The 19,532-nt window shown below is 38.2% G+C and overlaps 1 protein-coding gene across 3 annotated transcripts in view; it reads right to left on the bottom strand.

Annotated features, from left to right (window-relative positions):
• Positions 1-18,009, bottom strand: part of TMLHE (trimethyllysine hydroxylase, epsilon) — a 68,948-nt gene extending 50,939 nt beyond the window's left edge. For 2 of the 3 annotated variants that reach the window (XM_030850213.2, XM_060292730.1), the window contains exon 1: positions 17,875-18,009. The gene's annotated coding sequence lies outside the window, so the exon portion shown is untranslated. The remainder of the gene's footprint in view (positions 1-17,874) is intronic. The other variant, XM_060292731.2, reaches the window with a different exon arrangement.
• Between the last annotated feature and the right edge of the window lie 1,523 nt (positions 18,010-19,532).

The raw sequence follows: 19,532 nt of genomic DNA, 5'->3' as shown, positions 1-19,532 counted from the left end.
TAGAGACTCCATCATTAAAGGGCACACACAAAATCTCACACACTCCAGGACCCAGGGCAGAGGCAGTAATTTCAAAGGAGCCTGGGTCAGACCCACCTGCTGATCTTGGAGAGAGCTTCCTGGAGAGGCAGAAGGCCACTGCAGCTCACCCTGGGGACACAGACACTGGTGGCAGCCATTTGGGGAGCTCATTCTACCATGAGGACACTGGTGCTGGCAAGGAACATTGTGGAATCCTCCCTCTAGATTATTAGCACCAGGACCTGGACCCACCCCCAGCCTGTTAGTACTAGTACTAGACTCCAGGTCCTGACTCTGCCCACCAGTGAGGCAACACTAAGCCCAAGATCACCAGGGCCACAACCCCACTAACCAACAGGCTAACACCAGCTCCAGGACCTCCCTGGGCCACAATCCTGCCTATCAGGAGGCTGACACCAGCTTTAAGACACCATGGGCCCCTCAGCTAGCTGCCCCAGGATCCAGACCCACTCAACAGTGGGCTGACACCAGCTTTGTAATATCAGATGCCACAGTCAGCCATGTCAGGAACTGGCCCCATGCACTGGCAGGCTGATGCTTGATCTGGGACAACTGGCCCTGCAACAAGCCACACTGACTGGGCTCTGCCCACCTGTGGGCCAGCACTAGCCCTGGGATTTCCTGGGGCTCTGCAGCCAGGCCTCTTGAGACCCAGCCCCAATCTCCAGTGGCCAGCAGCCTCTGTACAAGGCAGAGCCTGATAATCAGCCAGACAGGGCCTGCCATACCTACCAGACCACTCATAGTAGCCAGCCCCCCACAACAGAAGGGCCCACACAGCCCACACAGGGGGCACCCCCAGGGCATATAACTCTGGTGACCAGAGGGGAGTGCACTGCTCGGACACACAGGATGCCTCAGAAAAAAAGCCACTTCTCCAAAGTTGGGAAATGTAACAACCTACCAGATACACAGAAATAAAAATAGCAAATTAGGCAAAATGAGGCAATAGAGGAATATGTTCCAAATGAAGGAACAAGATGAAATCCCAGAAGAAGAACTAAGTGGAAATAAGCAATCTACCCAACAAAGCATTCAGGTCATGATCATAAAGATGCTCAAAGAACTTGGGAGAAGACTGGACAAACACAGTGAGAACTTTAACAAAGAGTTAGACGATATAAAGAGGAACCAAGCAAAGCTGAAGAATGCAATAACTGATATTAAAAAGCATACTAGAAGGAATCGACAATAGATTACATGATACAGAGGATCAGATCAGCTAACTGGAAGACAGAGTAGGGGAAATTACTTAAGCTGAAAAAAGAAAAAAGAATTTAAAAAAATGAAGACAGTTTAAGAGACCTCTGGAATAACATTAAGTGTACTAACATTTGCATTACAGGGGTCCCAAAAGGAGAAGAGAGAAAGGGGCAGAAAACATATTGGAAGACATAATAGCTTAAAAATTCCCTAACCTGGGAAAGGAAACAGACATCCATGTCCAGGAAGCACAGAGAGTCACAAACAGGATCAACCCAAAGAGGAACACACCAAGACACACTGTAATTAAAATGGCAAAAATTAAAGATAAAGTGGGAATATTAAGAGCAGCAAGGGTAAAGCAAAAAGTTACATACAAGGGAATTCCCATAAAGTTATCAACTGACTTTTCAGCAGAAACTCTGCAGGCTAGAAGCAAGTGGCACAATATATTTACAGTGATGAAAGGGAAAAAACTTCAACCAGGAATACTCTACGCATCAAGGCTCTCATTCAGTTTTGATGGAGAGATCAAGTTTTACAGACAAGCAAAAGCTAAGAGGGTTCAGCACCATCAAAACAGCTTTACAAGAAATGTTAAAGGTACTTCTCTAAGTGGAAAAGAAAAGGCCACCACCAGAAATATGAAAATTATGAAAGGAAAAATCTCATTGGTAAAGGCAAATATATACAGTCATGGTAGAAAAATTAACCACTTATTAAGCTAGTAGGAAGGTTAAAAGACTAGAGTAGTAAAATCATCTATAACCACAATGGATAGTTAAGGGATACATAAAACAGAAAGATGCAAAATAAGATGTCAAATAGTAAACATTGGGGGAGGAGGGTAAAGATGCAGGGTTGTTAAAATGCATTCAAACTAAAGAGATCAGTAACTTACAATAATTACATATATATATATAATTTGCTATATATAAATCCCATGGTAAATACACATCAAAAAACTATAATATATACACACACAGAGAGAGAAGAGAAAGGAATCCAAATATAATGCTAAAGATAGTCATCAAATCACAAGGGGAGAGAGCAAAAGAAGAAAGGAACAACAATTAAAAAAAGACAATCCCAAAACAATTAACAAAATAGCAATAAGTACATACCTAACAATAATTAAGTATTTATTTATGTATTTATTTATTTTTATTTTTTGGCCACACAGCATGTGGGATCTTAGTTCCCTGACCAGGGATTGAACCCACACCCCCTGCATTGGAAGCACAGAGTCTTAATCACTGGAGCACCAGGGAAGTCCCAACAATAATTACTTTAAAGGTAAATGAACTAAATGTTCCAATCAAAAGACAGAGTGGCTGGATAGATACAAAAACAAGACCCCTATTTATGCTGCTTACAAGATACTAACTTCAGATCTAAAGACACAGACAGACTGAAAGTAAAGGGATGGAAAAAAGGTATTTCGTGTAAACAGAAATGAAAAGAAAGCTGGGGTAGCAATTTTTATATCAGATAAAATAGACTTTAAAATAAAGACTGTAACAAGAGATAAAGATGAACATTACATAATGATAAAGGGATCAATCCAACAAAAAGATATAACAATTTTAAATATAAATGCACCCAACATAGGAGCACCTAAATACATAAAGTAATATTAACAAACATAAAGGGAGAAACTGACAGTAACACTATAATAGTAGGGGACTTTAACACCCTACTTACAGCAATAGACAGATCATCCAGACAGATAATCAGTAAGAAACACTGGCCTTAAATGACACATTAGACTTGATGGCCTTAATAGTATATATAGAACATTCCATCCAAAAGTCCCAGAATACACATTCTTTTCAAGTAACATGGAATATTCTCCAGGACAGATCACATGCTAAGCCACAGAATAAATCTCAGTAAATTTAAGAAGATTGAAATCACATTGAGCATCTTTTGCAAACACAATGCTATGAGACTAGCAATCAACTACAAGAAACAAAACTGTAAAAAACACAAACACATGGAGAACAAACAACATTGTAGTAAACAACCAAGGGTCACTGAAGAAATCAAAGAGGACATCAAAAAATATGAATATGAAAATGAAAATACAGTGGTCCAAAATCTATGGGATACAGGAAAAAAATTTCTAAGAGGGACGTTTATAGTGATTCAAACCTACCTCAGGAAACAGGAAAAATCTCAAACAACCTAATCTTACATGTAATGGAACAAGAAAAAGGAGAGTAAACAAAACCCAAAGTTGGTAGAAAAGAAATCATAAAGATCAGAAAAGAAACGAATGAAATAGAGACTAAACTACAATAGAAAAGATCAACGAAACTAGGAACTGGTTCTTAAAAAGATAAACAAAATTGATAAACCTTTAGCCAGACTCATCAAGAAGAAAAGAAGGCCCAAATAAGTAAAATCAGTAATAAAACACAAGTTAGAACCAACACCAGAGAAACAGAAAGGATCATAAGAGATTACCACAAAAAGTTATACACCAATAAAATGGACAACAGAGAAGAAATGGAAAAATTCCTAGAAATGTACAATATCTGAAGACTGAATCAGGAAGAAACAGACAATATGAACAGACCAATGACCAGTAATGACATTAAATCAGGAATGAAAACAGCTCCCAACACACAAAGGTCTAGGATCAGATACCTTCACAGGTAAATTCAACCAAACATTTAGAGAAGAGTTAACACCTATCCTTCTCAAATTATTCCCCAAAACTGCAGAGGAAGGAATAGCTTCCAAACTCATTCTACCAGGCCAGCATCACCCTGATACCAAACCAAAGTTATCAAAAAAAAGAGAAAATTACAGGCCAATGTCACTGATGAACATATATGCAAATTCCTCAACAAAATATTAGCAAACCAAATTCAAAAATACATTAAAAGGATCATATACCATGACCAAATGGGATTCATTCCAGGGATACAAAGATGGTTCAATAGCCACAAATTAATCAGTGTGATACACCACATTAACAAATTGAAGAGAAAAAAAAATCATATGATCATTTCAGTAGATGAAGAAAAAGCTTTTGACAAAATTCAACATCCATTCATGATAAAAACTCTCAACAAAGTGGGTACAGAGGGAACATACCTCAACATAATAAAGGCCATATATGACAAGCCCACAGCTAACATCACACTCAATGGTGAAAAGCTGAAACCATTTCCTCTAAAATCAGGAATAAGACAAGGATGCCCACTCTCATCACTTCTACTCAATATAGTATTGGAAGTTCTAGCCAGACCACTCAGACAAGAAAATAAAATAATGGAATACAAATTGGAAAGAATGAAGTAAAACTGTCACTGTTTTCAGATGTGGTGATATTACACATGAAGATCCTAAAGATGCCACCAAACAACTACTAGAACTCATCAATTAATTTGGTAAAGTTGCAGGATATGAAATTAATATAGAGAAATCTATTGCACCTCTATACACTAACAATGAACTATCAGAAAGAGAAATTAAGAAAGTAATCCCATTCATAATCACATCAAAAGGAATAAGATACCTAGGAATAAATGTAACCAAAATGTAAAAGACATGTACTCAGAAAACTATGAGAAACCAATGAAAGAAATTGAAGATGACACAAATAGATGGAAAGATTACTGTGTTCTTGGTGTGGAAGCATTAATATTGTTTAAATGACCATACTATCTAAGGCAATCTAGCGACTCAATGCAATCCCTATCGAAACATCAGTAGTATTTTTCATAGAACTAGAAAAAGTAATTATAAAATTTTATGGAAACACAAAAAAACCCAAATAGCCAAAACAATCTTGAGAAAGAAGAATAAAGCTGGAGGTATCATGCCCCTGATTTCAAACTATACTATAATACTATGGTAATCAAAACAGTATGGTACTGACACAAAAACAGACACATAGATCAATGCAACAGAATAGAGAACTCAGAAATAAACCCACACTTATATGGGCAAGTAATCTACAACAAAGTAGGCAAGAATATACAATGGGTAAAAGACAGCCTCTTCAATAAATGATGTTGGAAAACCTGGACAGCTACATGCAAAAGAATCAAAAGTGGACTACTTTCTCACACCATTCACAAAAATAAATTCAAAATGGATTAAAGACTTAAATGTAAGACCTGAAACCAGAAAACTTCTAGAAGAAAACATAGGCAGTATGCGCTTTTACATTTGTCTTAGTAATAGTTTTTTGGATATGTCTCCCTAGGCAAGGGAAACAAAAGCAAAAATAAACAAATGGGATTACATCAAACTAAAAAGCTATTGTACAGCAAAGGAAGCTATCAGCAAAATGAAAAATTTGCCTTTTGAATGGGAAAAGATCTTTGTAAATGATATATCTGGTTAATATCCAAAATATAGAAATAATTCATAAATTCAACATTAAGAAAAGCAAATAACCCAATTAAAAATGGGCAGAGGACTTCCCTGGTGGCGCAGTGGTTGAGACTCCACCTGCCAATGCAGGGTACACGGGTTTGTGCCCCGGTCCAGGAAGATCACACATGCTGCGGAGCGGCTGGGCCTGTGAGCCATGGCCGCTGAGCCTGCACATCCGGAGCCTGTGCTCCGCAATGGGAGAGGCCACAACAGTGAGAGGCCTGCATATCACAAAACAAAAACAAAAACAAAAACAAAACAAAAAAAATGGGCAGAGGACCTGAATAGACATTTTCCCAAAGAAGACATACAGATGACCAACAGGCACATGAAAAGATGCTCAATATCACTAATCATCAAGAAAATGCAAATCAAAACCACAATGAAATACTACTTCACACCTGTCAGTATGGCTATTATCAAAAAGCTAACAAATAACAAGTGTTGGTGAGGATGTGGAGAAAAAGGAACCCTCGTGCACTGTTGGTGGGAACGTAAATTGGTGCAGCCACTATAGAAAACAGTATAAAGTTTCCTCAAAAAATAAAAAACTGAACTACCATATGATCCAGCAATTCCACTCCTGGGTATTTATATGAAGAAAATGAAAACACTAAACTGAAAAGATATATGCACCCCTATGTTCATTGCAGCATTATTTACAGTAGCTATGATATGGAAGCACCCTAGATCCCATCAATATATGAGTGGAAAAAGAAGATGTTACACCCCCCCACACACACAGACAGACTGGAATATTAGTCAGCCATAAAAAAGAATGAAATCTTGCCATTTGTGAAAACATGGATAGACCTAGAGGGTATTATGCTAAGTAAAATACATAAGACAGAGAAAGACAAATTCTATATGATCTCACTTATATGTGGAATCTAAAAACCAAAACAAATTAACAAACATAATAAACCAGAAACAGAGTCATAGATACAGAAAACAAACAGGTGTTTGCCAGAAGGGAGAGCAGTGGGGGGAGGAAAGAAATAGATTAGGGCGATTAAGAGGTACAAATATCCAGTTGCAAAATAAATGAGTCACCGGTATGAAATGTAGTGTGGGGAATATAGTTATAGCTATGTAATATCTTTGTATGGTGACAGATGGTAAGTAGAGTTATCCAGGTGATCATTTTAAAACATATAGAAATATCAAATCACTATGCTGTGTAAGAGGAACTAACACAGTGTTGTAGGTCAATTATACTTCAAAAGCAAACACAAACAAACAAATAAATTCATAGAAAAAGAGATCAGACCAGAGGCGGGGAGTGGAGGGAGAGGGAATTGGATGAACATGATCAAAAGGTACAAAATTCCAGTTATACGATAAATAAATACTAGGGATGTAATGTACAACATGATAAATATAATTAACACTATTGAATGTTACACACTAAAGGTGTTAAGAGAGTAAATCCTAAGAGTTCTCATCATAAGGAAAAAATTCTTTTTCCTTTTCTTTAATTTTGTATCTATTGAGATGGTGGATGTTCACTAAACTTATTGTGGTAATCATTTCATGATGTAAGACAAATCATCATGTTGTACACCTTAAACTTATATAGTGCTGTATGTCAATTATATCTCAATAAAACTAGAAGAAAAAACCACTTCCTCATTGTAAAAAGAAAAAAATAATATAAACAACTGAGAAATATATAAAATAAAAAGTCAAAGCCTCCTTCCCTCATTATTTGCCATTCCCATTCCTTCAAGGAAACTCATCAACAATCAACAGTTCGGAGAACCAACCTCAAGATCACATACAGCTGAAATCTCCACAACTGCCACACACACATACAGAAATACATTTTTTTTTTTTGGTGAACATAGTTTTCGGATCACTTGGTAAATGCCAAAGAGTGCTATTGATGTTTTACTTAACATTACTAGAATCTGAAACTGTCATCCAAAGTAGCTGTACTATTTTGCATTCCACCAGCAATGAATGAGAGCTCCCATTCTTCTGCATCCTTGCTAGAACTTGGTATTGTCAGTTTTTTGGATTTAGCCATTAATAGATTTAGCAACTAATAGGTGTGCAGTAATATCTCATTGTTGTTTTAATTTGCATCTCCCTAATTATGAATGATGTTGTGCATATTTTCATATTCTTAATTGCCACCTATATATCTTCCTTGGTCAAGTGTCTGTTCAAAGATCTTTTACCCACTGTACATTTTTTTAAGCAAGTTTTTTTTAGAGCAGGTTTAGGTTCACAGCAAAATTGAGGGAAAGATATAGAGATTTCTCATACACCTCCTGCTCCTATACATGCATAATCCCCACCATTATCAATATCCTCCACCACAGAGTGATACATTTGTTACAAGTGATGAACCTACATGAACACATCATTATCACCCAAAGTCCATAATTTATATTAGCTTTCACGCTGGGTGTTCTACATTCTATGGGTTTGGGCAAATGTATAATGACATGTGTCCTTTATAATAACACACAGAGTATTTTCATTGTCTTAAAAATCCTCTGTGCTCTGACTATTCACCCCTCCCCCACCATGAGTTTTGATATGCAATATTTTCATTTTTCAGCCAATTAACATATTTTCTAATTTCCATTGTGATTTTTAAAATTTGACCTACAGGTTATTTAAAAGTAAACATATTTTAGAGGGATTTTCTATTTTTATTTTTATTATTGTTTTCTAACTTTATTTCATTGTGGCAAAATAACCCCTCAGTGCAACTGTAATTTGTTGCTGTATGGCCTAGCATATCATCTATTTTTCTGTGTGCAGAAAAGAATATATATTCTGTAGTTGTTACATAAGGTCATCTGTATATGTCTGTCAATTAGGTTGTTTGTTAATATTATTGTTCAACTGTTCTATATACTTATTGGTTTTATTTGTCTTATGATCTGTTATTGAGGGATATGTATTAATATCTCTGATTATGACTGAATTTATTTACTGGACATCTGTCAGTTTTTGCTTTGTATATTTGGGCTGCATACAAATTAGAACAATAATTTTATCTTCTTGGTGGATGGCCTCTCTTATCATCACAAAATATGTCTTATGTCTAGTAAAGAAACCTGCCATAAAGTCTTGTTTTATATTATTATATCTAAATCAGGTTTCTTTGGGGGGGTAGTGTTTGTGGTGTATATTTATTCCACCCTTTTGTCTCTTATAAACAGCATATATGTAGTTAGATTTTGTTTTTTAACCTCATGATTTGTCATTTAATTAATGTGTGAAGTCAAATATTTGCTTTCTATTTGTCTTGCCTGTTTTGTTACCTTTCTCTCTTGCTTTGTTTTACACTGATTAGGTAATTTGTATCATTCCATTTCCTCCTTTGTTTACTTGTTAGTTATACATTCTTTTACTGTTTTTTTAAAAACAGTTATTCTAGGGATTATAACACATATCTTTGATTTTTTAAAATTATAATGCAAATTAAAGAATTTATATTAACTCTGTCTTCCTTCTTCAACTGCTGTTGTGTATTTTAATTATACACACACACAAACACACACACATACATCCCACAGGGACATTCAGATCTACCCACATATTTAACCTCTCCATTGCATCCATTTTATATCTCCAAGCTTTCATTTGGGATCATTTTACTTCAGCTTAAAGATCCTAAATATTTCCTTTGGTGTTTGGTGGAAGGTTTCGTAAGTTGGGACCATCTAAAAGCATCTGTCTTACTTTCATTTTGAAGGCTATTTTCATTGGATATAGAATTTTTGATTGGCAGTTAGTTTCTCCAGCATTTTGAAGATATTGTTCCATTATGCTCACATTGTTTCTGTTGAGAAGTTAAAGCCAATCTAATTGCTACTCCTTGTAAGGTAATACATCTTTTTTCTCTAACTGCTTTTAAGATTGTTTCTTTTTCTTTATTTTTTATCAGTCTTTATTAAAATACATCTAGATGAGGTTTTCTTTATTCTGCTCTGAGTTATAGCACTTTTTAAATCTGTGACTTCATGCATGATTAGGTTATGTATATGGCACAACTGACATTAAGAAAGGGACAGGATCTTTGGTTGGTCTGACCTAATCCAGCAATCCCTTAAAAGGGACAGGGATCTTTCTGGTGAAAGAGACTTGAAGCAGCAGAGGAATCTGCTGTCAAAGAGATTCTCTACTGGCTTTGAAGATGGAGAGGACTATGTGGCTGATATGCAGCAAGGAAACAGCAACCTCAGTCCTACAGCCACATGGAACTGAATTCAGCCAACAATCTGAATGAGGGTGGATGTGAATTCTTAGCCAAAGCCTCCAGAAAAGAATACAGCCTACCCAACACACCAATTTCAGCCTTTAATACACTGACCAGAGAACCCAGTAATGCCATGCCTGGTCTTCTGACATACAGAACTATGAGATAATAAATGGATGTTTGTTTAAGTACTAAGTTTGTGGTAACTTGGTATGCAGCAATAGCAAAATAACACAATACTTTGTTACTTCTGGAAAACTCTTAGTTATCATCTCTTCAAATATTGTTTCTGTACCATTCTCTCTCTCCTCTCCTAGGACTCCTATTACAAATATATCAGATGTTTACATGTACTAGGTGCCAGGCATTGTTATAAGTGCCAACCCACTGCATTATATCTCTATTTGCTACCATCCCAGTCCAGGCCCATCATTATTTCTCACTCAAAGACTGCAAAAGCCTCCCAACTGATCTATCCATACATACATTTGCCCTCCCTTCAAATCATTTTGCACACTGTAGGAATAGTGAATTTAAAAAATATATTAGTATGTCATTCTTTTTGAATGGATCCCTAGGGCCTTCAGGGTAAAGTCCAATTTACTTATCATGTTATGTAATGCCTCCCATTACCTGATCCTGAGCTACCTCTCAGCCTCACTTCCTGTTATTTACCTCCTTGTACTTCATTGTTTATAGCTTCCCAGACCCACTATACCCTCCTAATTCTGAGAAACTCATGTTCATGCTTTTTGTTCCCTCAAACTGGAAGCCGTTCCTACTCTGTCTTTTATACATCTTTCAAGAATCAGTGGAGATATCATCTAAGAATTCTTCCTTAAAGTCACAGAATGAACTAGTAGCTTTCTTTTGTTCTCTCATTATAGTCTGTTTATGCCTCTGTTTTCCTTCTCAATATATTTTGTTGAAATTATATGTTTTTATGTCTTTCCCACCAGTAATACTTGGACACATCTCAATGTGAAGACCTCTGGGTCATTCATTTTTGTACCCTAACATCTAGCATGGTTCCTAGTACTTAGGAGAATTTCATAGATGTTTGTGGACACTGGATTGAATTACTTTTCTTCTAGCTTCATAACCTCTTTAAATCTGGTAAGATGTCTGCTCTAAATCTTCAGTCAAGTAAGTTAGAAAAATATTGATGATGTCAAGCCAAAGGTAGGGTTTGCAACAGGCCATCTAAAACTCTTCCTTTGCTTATGGTCTGCTATCAGCACTCTTTTAGTATGGTAATTTAACTAATTAATACATAATTGTATTAATTATATAACCCATCAACATGGATTCATAATTCTTGTTCACAAGGGTGTCATAAAAGACTTGTTAAAATCTTGCTGAAGTTTCATTCATTCATTCATTCAATGTACATGTTATATCTGTCTTATTTCCATAAACATCTCTAATAATCAGAAATAAAAATTAGATTTGTGTGGAACGTCTTTGTTTGTTGATAACACTGTGTAATTTTCTAAGTACTCACTTACTTGAAAATCTGTTCTAGAAGCTAACCCAGGACATATTTAGCTTATTGATTAGTAGACTGAAAACTCTTCCTCCCTTTCCTTTGTTAGAAGTGGTAATATACTTATATAAATCCAGTGTTAAAGTACCTGTCCTTATTCTCCTTAATTCTTTCGATCATTGAGAACAGTTTAACAATATCAAGTTATAACTTATCCATCCCAGGACACATGTACTTTTTCTTTCTGAGAACGTAGTTAAAATTGTTCTTGTTGTCTTTGCAAATATGTATTTATACAAGCCTGAGGTAATTTGGGGGCTTATCCTTCCAAATACTAATCCCTTAGGCAAGTGCCACCTGTTATATTCATCCTTCTTTTCCATCTTTTATATATTATTCTTAAAAAAATAGCAACTATTAGGTCATTGTAAAACTTCCCTTGCAACCCCATAGCTTCCCTCATTTCTCCTTTAATAGAATAATTTGCTGTTTCATAGTCAAAATGATGTTTTTGAGAGCTTCCCAACCTTTAAAGTCTAAAGCCATCTTAATGTAAATTAAAGTCCAACAAGTATCAATCATAATAACAGAAACTTTTGGAGAACAGCCATAGCTAGAAATTCTAGTCAGAATAAGCAATTACATAATAGGTCAATCTGAATCTTTTCATGGTTATTACTAAGGAAGAAGCATTACCCCCTAAAAGGCTTAAAGCCAAGAGTCCATTTAGCTCCTGTCAATTTTTCCTTCCAAATGTCTCTCAGATTTGTCCTTCTCTTTCCATTCCTATAGGTGCCTTCATCACCTCATACCTGGACTACTGCCATAGACTAGATGGTTTCCTTGCCTCCATTCCATCCATATTCCAATCCATTTTCCATACTATTGCCAGATTAATCTTCTTAAAACACTTTCATCATGTCACTCTCCTGCCTGAGACCTAGCTCAAATGTCACCTTTGTAAAATCTTCCTAACTCCCCTAGGAAGAGTTAGTAGCTGCCTACCCAGTGTTTTCACAGCTCTTTGTGCATACCCTTATTAGTGCACTTACAACATATATAATAATTGCCTGTTTAATTATTTTTCTCTTCCCATTTGCTGAAAGCTCCTTGAGGGCAGACAGAAGGATTGAGTCATCTCTTTACAATGGCTTCACATAATTGGCCCCATCTATCTTGCCCACTGCCTCAGGGCCTTCACATATGTTGTTTCCTTTGCCTACCATATTCTCCCTCTCATTCTTCCTGCACAATTCATTTAACAAGTATTTATTCAGTGTCAACTATGTGCCAGGAACTATTTTAGGCACTTGGAATTTATCAGTGAACAAAACAGACAAAAATGTCTGCTTTCATGGAGCTTATCCTCTAGCGGAAGGAGGTAGACAAAGATAAACATAATAAATGAGTAAATTATATAGTATATTAGAAGGCAATAAAAGCTATATGGCAGGATAAAGGGATGTGCTGGAGGTAGTAGGACATTTAAACAGGGTGATCAGGGTGGACTTTATTGAGCAAAATGACATTTGAACAAAAAGGGAATTATTCATGAAGATATCTGATGTAAAGTAGGCCAATACGAAAGCTCTAAGCTGAGATTATCTGTCATATCTGTGTCTGTGTTTAACTAGTGCAATAATATATTGGATTACATGAGTTAAAAGAATGCTCCTTTACATCAGGGCCTCAAAATTAAATGTCCACAGGGGCTAGGCAAGTAACATAAATAGGTAAAGTATAAGAGACAATAGGGGATTGTGGTGAGAGCAGTGAACTGAAGAATGCCTGATCTGTCCAAAACTCCTAGCCACCACTCAGCTCTAGCTAATTATTGCCAGACAGTCCGAATGCTGCCAGATTTGAGAGGAGCCAGAAATGCATATTATATAAGAAATCCCCCAATTTGTAAATGTTGACAACTGAATTAGTTCGGGTCCTCTGAGAAGGAGATGCCATGACAGGAAGAGATGTACAAGTCGTTTATCAGGGGAAACATATGTGAAAGAAAATGGAGACAGGGTCTGAAAAGACTGGGACAGCTGTTGGGCCATGATGTAGGTCTAATCCCTGGGGAGGAGGGTAAATGCAAATCAAAACCACAAAGAGATACCACCTCACATCTGTCATAATGGCTATTATTAAAAACACAACAAATAACAAGTGTTGGTTAGGATGTGGAGAAAAGGGAACACTTGTGCACTGCTGGTGGGAATGTAAATTGGTGCAGTCACTCTGGAAAACAGTATGGAGGTTCCTTTAAAAATTAAAAATAGAACTACCATATGATCTAGCAATTTCACTTCTGGGTATATACCCTAAAAAGCGAAAGTACTAATTTGAAAAGATATGTGCGTCCCTGTGTTCAATGCAGCATTGCTTACAATAGCCAAGATACGTAAGCAACCTAAGTGTTCACTGATAGATGAATGCATAAAGAGATGTGGTATACACACATACATACACACACATACACACACACACACACACACACACACACACACACACAGGAATAATGTTCAGGCATAAAAAAAGAATGAAATCTTGCCTTTTTCAACAACATGGATGGACCTAGAGGTTATTATGCTGAGTTAAATAAGTCAAACAGAGAAAGAGAAATACCATGTGATTTCAGTTCTATGTGGAATCTAAAAAACAAAACAAATGAATAAACCTAACAAAACAGAAACAGGCTCATAGACACAGAGAACAAACGGGTGGTTGCCAGAGGGGAGAGAGGTAAGGGCGGATGAGAGAAACTGGTAAGAGAGATTAAGAGGTACAAACTTCTAGTTACAAAATAAATGAATTGTGTGGATTTAATGTACACATAGGGAATATAGTAAGTAACATTAAAATATCTTTGTATGGTGATAGGTGGTAACTAGATTTATCATGGTGATCATTTTGTAATGTATAGAAATATCAAATCACCATACTGTACACCTGGAAGTAACATAGTGTTGTAGGTCAATTATACTTCAATTAAAAAAAAAGTCAAAATGGATTAGACATAAATGTAAGATAAAACTATAAAACTTGCAGAAGAAAATATAGGAGAAAATCTTCATGACCTTGGATTAAGCAAAGTGTTCTTAACCATAAAGCAGAATTTACAAAAGAAAAATGATAAATTGAACTTAACAAAAATTCAAAACCTTTGTCTTTCAAAAGACAATTAAAAAACGAAAAGATAAGTCACAGACTGGAAAAAATATTTCCAAATCATATACCTGAGAAAGGATTTGTATCTTAAATATATAAAGAATTCTTACATCTCAATAATAGGAAGGGAAAAACCTTATTGAAAAATGGGCAAAATATCTAATAGACTTTTCTCCAAAGAACATATACAAATGGACAAGAAACAGATGAAAAGATGTTCAATATCATTACGATTAGGGAAATGCAAATCAAATTCCAAATGAGATATTACTTCACACCCACAAGGGCAGCTAGAAATTTTTTAAAAGGAAAAATAACAAACATTGGTGAGGATGTGGAGAAATTAGAACTTTTATACACTGCTGGTGGTGCATGTAAATGTAATCAATATAAAATGGTGCAGCCCCTTTGGAAAATACTTTGGCAAAAGACTAGACATACAGTTACTACATAAGCCAGCACTTCCACTCCTAGGTGCCTACCCAAGAGAATCGAAAACATATGCGCATCCAAAATCTTGTGCGTAAATGTCCACACCAGCCTTATTCACAATAGCCAAATACCAGCCTTATTCACAATAGCCAAAAGGTGGAAATAACCCAAATGTCCATAAACAAAAGGTGGTATATACATATAGTATATACCATTATTCGGCCATCAAAAGTAATGAAGTACTGATTCGCACTACAACATGGATGAAACTTGAAAACGTCACACTAAGTAAAAGCAGCAAGTCACAAAAGACTGCATACTGCGTGATTCCACTTATATGAAATGTCCAGAATAGGCAAATCCATAGAGACGAGCAGCAGATTAGTGGTTCCCAGGGGCTGGGGTGGTAATGGGGACTAAGTGCACATGGGCAAGAGAGAGGTGCCATTGAGGTGATGGAAATATCTAATATTGGATTATAGTGATGGTTGCACCACTCGATAAATTTACTAAAAATCCCTGAATGTACACGTAAAATGAGTCAAATTTATGGTGTGTAAATTATACCTCGATACAAAATTTTAAAAACACTTTGGGAAGTAGAGAAAATAAAGTTTGTGTCAGTTGACACAACTTATTAGGGGTCATACAGAGCTCACTGGGCTGTTGTATGTTGTTGACGTTGTCGTTGTTGCCGTGGTTATGGTGGTTTTCCCATGAGGGCTGAGGGTCAAGCAGGGATTTGGGTCTTCTACAATAAAAATTTTTTAAATTAACAGAAAAAGAATGTTGCTGGGTTGAAATTCTGAGTAGCAGTGGGGGCAAAGAGAAGTGGATGGGTTTAAAAAAATATTCACGATGCAGAAGTGACAAGGTTTTGTACTGATTAGATATTGGGAATGGGGAAGAGTGAGGATGCCTCAGACTTAACATGCTTCAAGTTGAATCCCTGTTGTCCTCTCAAACTTACTGTCCTCCTGTGCTGCTAATCTCAGTGAGTGGCTCAGCACCCTGGCACAGAGTAAGCATTCATTGATTGTCTTTGGAGTGAAAGAATGAATGCACAGAGTAAACATATGGCCAACGCATCCACCAGGTCCTGCTAAACAGCCAGTCCTATACTCACCCACAAGGTCAGCTCAGCAGATGTCTATCAGAATTCCCCCTCACTCTATTGACCACTTGGGAAATCGACAGGTCCCACACCTTGAAGAACACTCACATTCATACCGGTGGCCACTCCTCGCCTAAGCCCTGCGGCTGTGGCAGAGGCCAGGTCTTGCCCAAAGCCTCTCACCCTGTAAATTCTTTACACGTGGGCAAGGGCAGGCACATGCACAGCCCATATAAGCATGAGGGACGCTTGGTGTTGTCGAAAGAGGGCCACAATGGTGCCCAACTGGGGAGTCTATGTTCACTTTGGCTCCAAGCAGAAAGAGACGTTTCCCATCCGAGGGGGTTTATTAATCCAGGGCCCACCGCTCCACCCACCCCCCATCCTGGCAGGCAGAAAACACAGCTGCCAGAAACACTGCAGACAGTGAGTGATCAATTTGGATATTTTACTGCTGTTCCCAGGGTTGACAAGCAGAGATACAGAACCGCTTGTGATTCCTGATATAGATACCAAAACCAGGAAGTGATCCCTCCCAGTCCACCCTTCCCAGAAACAGAGGATGAGGTGGGACACGCAAAAGACGCCCCCAGACTCAACCGACAAATTGAAAATTCCCTTCATCATACTGGTTATGAGATAAAGTATAACCTCTTTAAGTATCGTTATACATAAGCACATTTACCTCTCATGGTTGTGAAGATTACAGCGTTTTGCATGATATATGGTTGCCGTTATCATTATCACCAGTTCCTTAATGAGGAAGAATCAGAATGACAGCACAATGTCCTTCCATAGTGTTTCTAATTCTTTGCCTTTGTAGTTAAGTTAATGTAAAATAAAGTGTAATTTTTACTACAGTGTTTCCTGAAAGTGCAATACCAAGCTAAGAGGCAACCCTAAAAGACTGCTGTATGGGAAGGGAATATGGAAGTATTCCCACACATGGGAGCTCAAGTTTGTCTTTCAGTGCTTGAGTATATAGTTAAGTCACCAAGTCATTTATGATTAGACTTTCGTCAGGCAGTGTACTATGCTCATTCAACCCATAAGGTTTTGGACAATCATCTGTCCTCTGGTTAAAATCTTTAATGGTAAGGCATTCAGAAGAGCATTCTTGAGTTAACATTCAACCAAGGCATTGAATGAATGTTGTTTCCAGTTTTCAGGGCAGTCAGTAAAGTAAGAAAGCCTAAATAGGCTTTTCAGAGTTGTTTTCAGAACAGAGAAAGAGCTGCCTTGCCTAGCTTCCCCAATGCCCTGCCCCGCTGCTCCTGACTCTTGCTAGGTTTCCTGCTCAGGAGGGGCAGAGAAAGGGTAAAATCTGGGCAGAAAACATTACCAAGAAAGAAAGTCAGTGCTGCAAGCTCTTGCAGACAGCCGAGTTCCACCTTCCACTGCACTGCCCAGCAAAGTGAAGCAGGGAGAGGGTAGGGACTCGCCGAAAGCTAGACACAGTCAATGACAGGCCCAGGACGGGGAAGTCCGATCGAGTTTGAGACAATGTACTCTGGGCGTCAGTCCCAGCGCAAGGTTGCTCCAGCTCTTCCAGCTCTTCCCAAGCACTAGGCCCAGCTGACCCCGCGCTGATCTCCGGGCGGGCTGTGTTTCGCGCAGCTGGCACAAACCGTGACGAGAGCCCTGCGGCAAGGCACAAGTGGCCTTCTCCTCTGCCAGGGTAAATAAAGGTGAGTACCAACGCCCCGAGGCCGAGCAGCCGCCTCTCACTGCGCCAGGCCTGAAAGCCAGAGGCTGGGCAAACCTACTCATCGCACCCACCCAGAACACCCCTTCGCCGATCCACAGGGCGGAACCCACCTGTGCCGGAGGTCGCGACTCCCAAATCAGCAACGCGGGAGGAACTGCAAGCAAAGAGAACCTCGGAAGGCAGCCCTGCGCCCGCCTTTTGCTTTTTGCCCTGAAACTGTCGGCTCCGCGCTCCCCTCCCCCAGCGCGCTCGGACCCAGCGCCTAGCCTGGAGGCCCCGCCCCGCTCCTTCCGGCCATGCAGGGTGGGGGCCTCGCGCGCCTGGGACCAAGCGGGCTGCGGAGCGTGCTAGAGCCGCTGATGCAACAGGGCTGAGCTGGGCCGCGCTGGTTGATTGCCTTCATTTAGCAGATTGGAACCACAGGCGCAGACAGGAGGATAGATAGACCTATGAAAGTATGCGTGTAAAACCTAGGTCGCCTTGCTTGCCGTTTCAGGACTCCTCCCAGTACGCTCCTATTTATGGTGGTTTATCGAGGGTCGCTGGAGCTTAAATTCTTCCAATATCCCTCCACCACTTTCTTGAACTTAAATCGCATACCACTCCACTGCTGGACTCCCACCAATTTACTTGAGCACCTTGAATCCAAGGTCCAGGTACAGTGTTAAGTACATTGAGCGCTAGAATGGAACGAGCCGTTAAGAATTCATATCTTATGCACGTAAAAATGGAAGAACAGTACATATTACAAAGAAGGACAAAAAATTCACTGAAATAGTATGTGCAATGGAAATTCAGGGCAAAGGGAAAAAATTGAGAGCAACAACACATAACAAATGTAATGTATAGACATTGAAAATGGGAAAGTGAGCAGTATTGTAGTTATTGGAGATTCAAATGGTTACTCAAACGGGTAATAATAAAGGAAAGATTTGTAGAAGTCAGCATCAACAAAAGAAAAAAAAACCCTTCGTACTTTTACCCTGGAATTCTTGCTGCCAGACGCTTTACCCCTATTTGTCTATTTGGAAAATTGATCCTTTTTCGTGGGTCCAATATGACAAATGTATCCAGCACGGGCCTCAAGTATACCACTTATTGTTTTGGATTATAATTTCTCTCTTTGCATGCCTGTGTCCCCCAATGAGCACGTACCTTCTTGAGAGCAGAAAATTCATATTTTTCAAATTTATATTCCAAGTCCCTAGCCCAGACCTAACAAATATTGTGTTTAGTGAATATTTGTTTAGAATTGTGTAAACCAGTGAGTAGAAAGAAAAAAGGCTATAGCTAGGATGTGAATTAATATACAGAGGAATAACTGAATAAAGTGAGATGATAGACTCAGACTGGTACTCATTCAGGCAGCAAACATTAATGAGTGTCTACCGAACCCCAGGTGCAGTATTAAGCACTGGGTGTAAAATGGTAAAAAAAAAAACAAAGCAAAACAAAACGGAACAGATAGCGTCCATGCCCTTATCGAGTTTAAGAACAAATAGGAATTGGCCAAGCAACAGGAAAAGGAACATCCCAGATGGAGGGTATGGTATGACCATACCCTACCGGTATGGTCAAAGGTTCTGTAGTAGGAAAGAACATGACAGTAGCAATTAGAGTGATGAGATCAGTAAAGGTAAGGTGAAATCAACAGACAGAAAGTACTCAGAAAGAGGCAAGAGGTTGGTAGATAAAGCCTGTTTAAGAGTCAGAAAAAGAAGCCAGTTGCCTTAATAATAGTAACCAACATTTATTAAATTTGTGCTAT

The sequence above is a fragment of the Globicephala melas genome, chromosome X, assembly GCF_963455315.2.
Source record: "Globicephala melas chromosome X, mGloMel1.2, whole genome shotgun sequence".
NCBI lineage: Eukaryota > Metazoa > Chordata > Mammalia > Artiodactyla > Delphinidae > Globicephala > Globicephala melas.
This window is presented reverse-complemented; position numbering and strand designations above follow the sequence as displayed.